Source organism: Nicotiana sylvestris, chromosome 7 (genome assembly GCF_000393655.2).
Source record: "Nicotiana sylvestris chromosome 7, ASM39365v2, whole genome shotgun sequence".
Lineage (NCBI taxonomy): Eukaryota > Viridiplantae > Streptophyta > Magnoliopsida > Solanales > Solanaceae > Nicotiana > Nicotiana sylvestris.
In genome coordinates this window covers 151891754-151898021 of record NC_091063.1, presented here as the reverse complement: position 1 = coordinate 151898021, position 6268 = coordinate 151891754, and positions in this window count along the sequence as shown.

Sequence of the window (6268 nt, the reverse complement as noted above, 5' to 3'; positions counted from 1 at the left end):
ATTTCTTGGTCTAAAGATTTTATCTCCCTAACAGTTTGTTTTTTGAAAAGGATTTTCAGAGCTTATTACCAGTTGTCAAGATGGTGCAAAAACACAATGTGAATAGGACGGGCCAAAGATAAGGCGACAAAGCGAAAAGGAGTTTGAAGACCAAATGATGAATGGGTCTAGATTCCAAGAGGACCGAATTTCCAGGGGAAGTGGGAGAAAAACAAAAAAAACAATAGTTGAAAAGTTATGGATCAAATTCCAAGAGGATCCCCAGCAGATTTGCGAGATGTAGGAACAACTCCGACAGATTATCGACCAAGTTCCGCGGTGGTCGGACAACACAGGGCGGGGAAGGAAGAGAAAAGAAAAACCATCCCCGACAGGAATATTATCCCCAACAAGTTTTGTAATAAAGCGCAAAGCAGGGAAAGGGAAAAGGGAAAAACCATCCCCAGCAGGAGTGGCACGACCACTCACCATGTTTTAAACTAACAAATTTTTCTTTGATTTGAAGCAGGGAAAGGAAATGTTATTGACAGCGGGAAGACATGGCCACAAAGAAGATTATCAAACCGGGGCAGAAAATTTTCTCTCATCGCGAAAATTTTCTCGAAATCAGATACCCACTTGGGGAGGATGGAAGATAACACAAGTTTTGAAGGAAGTGGAATCCCCAGCAGTATACGGGAGAAGGAAATATAAGTTTTAAAGAAAGCAATCTTGGAAGAAGCAAGATAACCCGAGTTTTAAGGGTAGTGGTCTTTGAATCAGTGCCATCCCCACCATTGTTAAAAGGAGAAAAGTAACTAGTCTTAAAGAAGGAAGATAATTCCCCAGCAGTGTTATCCCCCGCAGAAGTGAAAACACCAGTTTGAGGGAAGTAGTTCCAGTGGAAGGAAAGCGCCAACTTTAAAGGAAGTAGTCTTTGAAGAAGGAAAATAACATATTTTTGAATAAAACACCGGTGTTATCCCCAGCAGTTTTCAGAGGAATGAAACACCAGTTTAGAGGGAAGAAGTTCTACAAAAAAAGATAATTTCAAGTTAGAAGTAAAATGGTTCAGAAGGCAGGAAGGAGCATCAGCAATAAAACGCATTTTTTAAGAAATTGTCGAAGTCAGGAGCCCGCCTGTAGAACGGAAGTTGTTGTATTTGAAGTTGATGAAGTCAGGAGCCCGCCTGTAGAACGGAGTTTGTCATATTTTAAGTTGAAGGAGTTAGGAGCCCGCCTGTAGAATGGAGGTGTTTATTTTAAAAAGTTGTTGTTGAAGTCAGGAGCCCGCCTGGAGAATGGAGGCCGTATTATCTTTTAAAGTCAAGTTGAAGTCAGGAGCCCGCCTGTAGAACGGAGGTTGTTATAATTTTAAGTTGAAGAAGTCAGGAGCCTGCCTGTAGAATGGAGGTTGTTAAATTTTAAGTTGGTGAAGTCAGGAACCCGCCTGTAGAACGGAGGTTGTTAAAATTGTTGATGAAGTCAGGAACCCGCCTGTAGAACGGAGGTTGCTATATTTCAAGTTGAAGGAGTCAGGAGCCCGCCTGTAGAATGAAGGTTGTTATGTTTTAAGTTGAAAAGGTCAGGAGCCCGCCTGTAGAACGGAGGTTGATATGTTTTAAGTTGAAGAAGTCAGGAGCCCGCCTGGAGAATGGAGGTGTTATGTCTTTAAGAAGCTGTTGAAGTCAGGAGCCCGCCTGAAAAATAGAGGACTTATATTTTTGAGAAGCTGTTGAAGTCAGGAGCCCGCCTGAAAAATAGAGGTATTATATTTTTAAGAAGCTATTGAAGTCAGGAGCCCACCTGTAAAATGAAGATGTTATATCGTTAAGTTGTTGTTAAAGTCAGGAGCCCGCCTGAAGAATGGAGGTTGTTATCATTGCAAGTTGCAGACGAAGCCAGGAGCCCGCCTGTAGAACGGGAGTTATTATATTTTTAAGAAGTAGCTGAAGCCAGGAGCCCGCCTGTAGAACGGAGGTTGTTACAATTTCAAGTCGAAGTCAGGAGCCCGCCTGTAGAATGGAGGTTGTTATAATTTTAAGTCGAAGAAGTCAGGAGCCCGCCTGGAGAATGGAGGTTGTTGTCATTTCAAATTGAAGTTGAAGTCAGGAGCCCACCTGAAAAATGGAGGTATTACATTTTGAGTTGTAGTTGAAGTCAGGAGCCCGCCTGGAGAATGGAGGTGCTATATTTTTAAGAAGTAGTTGAAGTCAGTAGCCCGCCTGTAGAACGGAGGTTGTTATAATTTTAAGTCAAAGTCAGGAGCCCACCTGGAGAATAGAGGTGTTATATTTTTAAGAAGTCGTTGAATTCAGGAGCCCGCCTGGAGAATGGAGGCCGTATTATCTTTTAAAGTTAAGTTGGAGTCAGGAGCCCGCCCGTAGAACGGAGGCGTTACTTTTTAAGTTGTTAAAGTCAGGAGCCCGCCTGCAGAACAGAGGAATACATTTCAAGATCAAATCGGAGGTCAATAATGCGGAGGGTTACAACAAAAATACCCCCAGCATGAATCCCATTTCAGAAATCTGAAAGAAGACTACAAGAGCAAGTCGAAGATAGATAAGATTCTGTAATCATTAGTCTAGTCTAGCTTTTTGTTTTCTTTCTAGCAATGGTGTAATAAAGAGGTCGGAAAGCAGTAGTAACAGCATGCAACAACAATAACAGCAACATCGCAGTCCAATGTAGTCCCAGCTACCAAAACTTCCCGAACTACATTAACCTGATTCCCTTCTAGCCAGGGATATGTAGGAAACCTTTGAAGCATAGGTTATGTTAAATCTTTTCAAAAATGCTTCACACAGAGTATTCCAACGGGTAAAAATCGCTCGTATCCGCTCACTTTATCTTTGCACGAAAACTCTTTGTGTTTTCGGACAAAGAGGGGCAGCTGTGAGTACGTGATTTTTGCCCTATGAGAACTACTCCCAAAAATTCAAAATAAAATGGTTTTGTGTTGTTTGTGATTTATTTATATTTTGTCTGTGCATGTTTATTTCTACTTTAATTAAGAAAAATACAAAATACATGTTGCATGCATATTTAGGATTTAATTGTGCATTTTTGAATTAATTAAACCATGTCCTATTTTTAAGAATGAAGATCACAAAAATAGGAATTTCGGTAGCTTTGTCATTTTTATTGTTTAATTGTGTGATTTTATTTTTGTTTGATCTTGTGTGTTAATTATGTTAAGGGTTAATTAATATCGTTTTAAAATAATCTTGGTTTTACCATTTAATTTAGGAATTTTGGTTTTTAGGAATTAAAAAGAAAATAGAAGAAAAAGAAGAAAACAAGAGAAGAAAATCGGACTGGGCCAATTTTAAAAGAAAGTTCAGGCCCTGTCCAAATACCCTTTTACCCGGTCCAATCCAACCAGTCTTAGAGACGGGTGGAACGACGCCGTTCGGGCATGAAGAATCTGGGTCGTTGATACGACTGGATCCAACGGTCTAGATCACCCCATCCTTACCCATTCCCTGGCCCGACCCGTTACCCGGTTCAAACCGACCCCCTACTTAAACCAAATGACGCTGTATGGGTTAATCTCCTTATCCTGACCGTTGATCTTAATTGATCTAACGGCCGGGATTAAATTCCCCACATGGTATATATTCCTAAATCCTACCATGCCCCCTAAACCAAACCCCCTCACCTCTTCGTCTCTGAGCTTCAGAGATCAAACAAACCCTCCGCCTTCAACCACCATGCTCCGCCCACCGAAAATCGCCTCACGGCAGTTCCGGTGGTCCAAACGACCCCATCTTTTCACCACTGATTCCCCTCATCCTCCCTATTCCGAATCCCTAACTCTTATCCCTCGAATCCCGGCTGTGTGCTTCGAATGTTAGATCGAAAATCAGGCCGGAACCCTATCTCGTCCAATAGCCTCCAAATTCACACCACAGCTTCGCCAAGACTTCCTCGTTCCAGTCCCACGCTCAATTTTCTTTGAATCACCCCCGAGCTCCTCGAATCTTAGATCAAAGGAATCGACCCAAACCCTAATCCGTTCAAATGCCACTAAACTCACACCCTATGATCTCCTGGCCCCCTCACCATGAATCCCTAATCGACTCTTTTCAAAGCATCGTGGGGTAGCTCGGATTCCAGATCGAAGTTAGGCAGGCCATGTTCCATGAATTTTGAGCCAGAGACTGACTTTAGCCATGCTGTTTTCCTTCGAAAACACATGGTTAAAGTCCATCTCGGCTTGAAAATGGGAAGAGCCTCGAGTTGTTTATCGAGTTGTGATTCGGGTAAGTCTTTTACATCCAGTTTGATTGTTCACTCTTGCAGTTCCGTTTGTTTACTTTGTCCCTTCCCCTTCTATAAACTGGCATGAATTTCCTGTTTGAATTATGATCAGTAGTCTAAGGTCCAAACTTGGGCCAGTTTGTGAGTTTGTGTTTGTTTAGTTTCATTAGTCTAAGGTCCAAACTGGTTGAATTTGTGTCTGTTTGGTTTGTTCAAGTTCAGTTTACCAATTATGTTGTCATGGTGATCCCTTAATCAACAATGTTAGCTTGTGCAATAGACCTAATGCTTAGAAAATGGGTCATGATTGTCTGAGCCTAGACTCGTGTTATTAATCAGGTTTTATTTCATGACACTTGCTTTGCCTCATCTCTAATTGCAGTCACATGTTGATAGTAGTTGGGTTTAGCCAATTTGTTGTGAATTAAAACTTATTCTATAGTGTGTGATTCCCTTTGCTTGCAATTCATGCTGTTGATTACTTGTCTAGTTGGTTATGAGGGAATCTATTGGTTTTTCAAATCTGAAGTTTTGTAATCTGTCCAGTTGAGTTAGGAGTCAATTGTTAGGAATTTGATAGTTTGAATTGGTTATAGCTGTTTGGGGTTTGTTACCAATTGAAGGGATTGGGTAGGACAGTAATTTCAGGGGCTTTTAGGAGGGTAATTTGGGAATTGAAAAGTTTAAAAATGGCTAGTTTTAGTGTTCTGTCTAGCAAGTACTAATTAACATTAAACTAATGCATTTGTTAGTGCTAATGGGGAACAAAACATAATGGTATGAAAGTCTTTAAAGGGAATGGATTAAGAAATAGGTGCTCATACCTATTTGAATTTAAATAAAGAAAAGACAAGGGTAGTGGGGAACAAGGGAATTAAAAAGAGAACAAAACATATACTAGTGGAATTGAAGAGGAGATGATGGGCAGAATTAGTTTAAAAATTCTGCCTAAAGTTCTTTTGAGAGTGGGGGGGTCTGTTTTGGTTATATATAGAGTCGTTTTTAGACAGAGGAGAGGTTTTTTTTTTGGACACAGTATAGGGGGCTGGGTTTTTGGGAGCAGAAAATCAGTTCTCTTTGGATTTTTTTTTCGATTCTGGGTTTAGATCTCTCTGGGTCTGGTCTGGCTTTTCTTTTAGGCAGACTTTAGAAGAGAAAGTAATCTGAAAAGAGAGAGAAAGGAGTTCAAAGTTTAAATAGGTTTTGAGATGGTTTAAGATGAGTTTGGGTGTAGTGTTGCAGTAGCGTGTTTTTCTGATTTCCTTTCTGAGGTCGTTTGAGCTGTTGAAGTTTGAGTGTTCTGGATTTAACTGGTTTCAAATCCACTTGGGTCTGCTGCATATGCCACTAGCTGTTGGTACCTGTTGGTTGGTATTTGCAGTGGCTGTTTGTTGTTCTGCTGTATTGTATTGCTACTACTGCTGCTGATCCTCTTCTTCCTCTTCTTGCATTGTCAATACCAGGTACACTTCGAGACTTTGATGTAGCATCTCGTATCGGATGCGAAATAGAAATGAAGCAAGTTTCCTGCTGCGGATTTATAGTGAAAAACTTCTGTTACATATATGGATAATTTGCTTATGATGCGTGTATTTGTCCACTGTAGTTAAGTATTCTGAACTCTAATGGACTGTTTGTTTTAACTTGTGGACTGTGTTGGACTGTTATAATAGATTCTAGAATTTAGAACATCAATCTGATTTAGTTAAACTAATTAGATGTGTATTTCTGGAAGCATAAGAGTTCTATAGCTAACAATCTGATTTAACTTGTGTTGATTAATGGAATCTCAGTTTGCTTTCATATATATTCCACTAAATTGTTTTTCTATGATATAGTTGATTTTGAAATCAGTATGACGGCCACTTTAAGTTTGATGGCCCGGAATTCATTGTTATAGTATAAGTGTTGGTAATTCCGGATTAATAGTTCATAGCAGTAGTTAATCGAATTGAACATGCCTTATTAATAAGACTGCTTTGAATTTGCTCGTGGATGTTAGTAAAATCAAATAATTGAGTTGTTT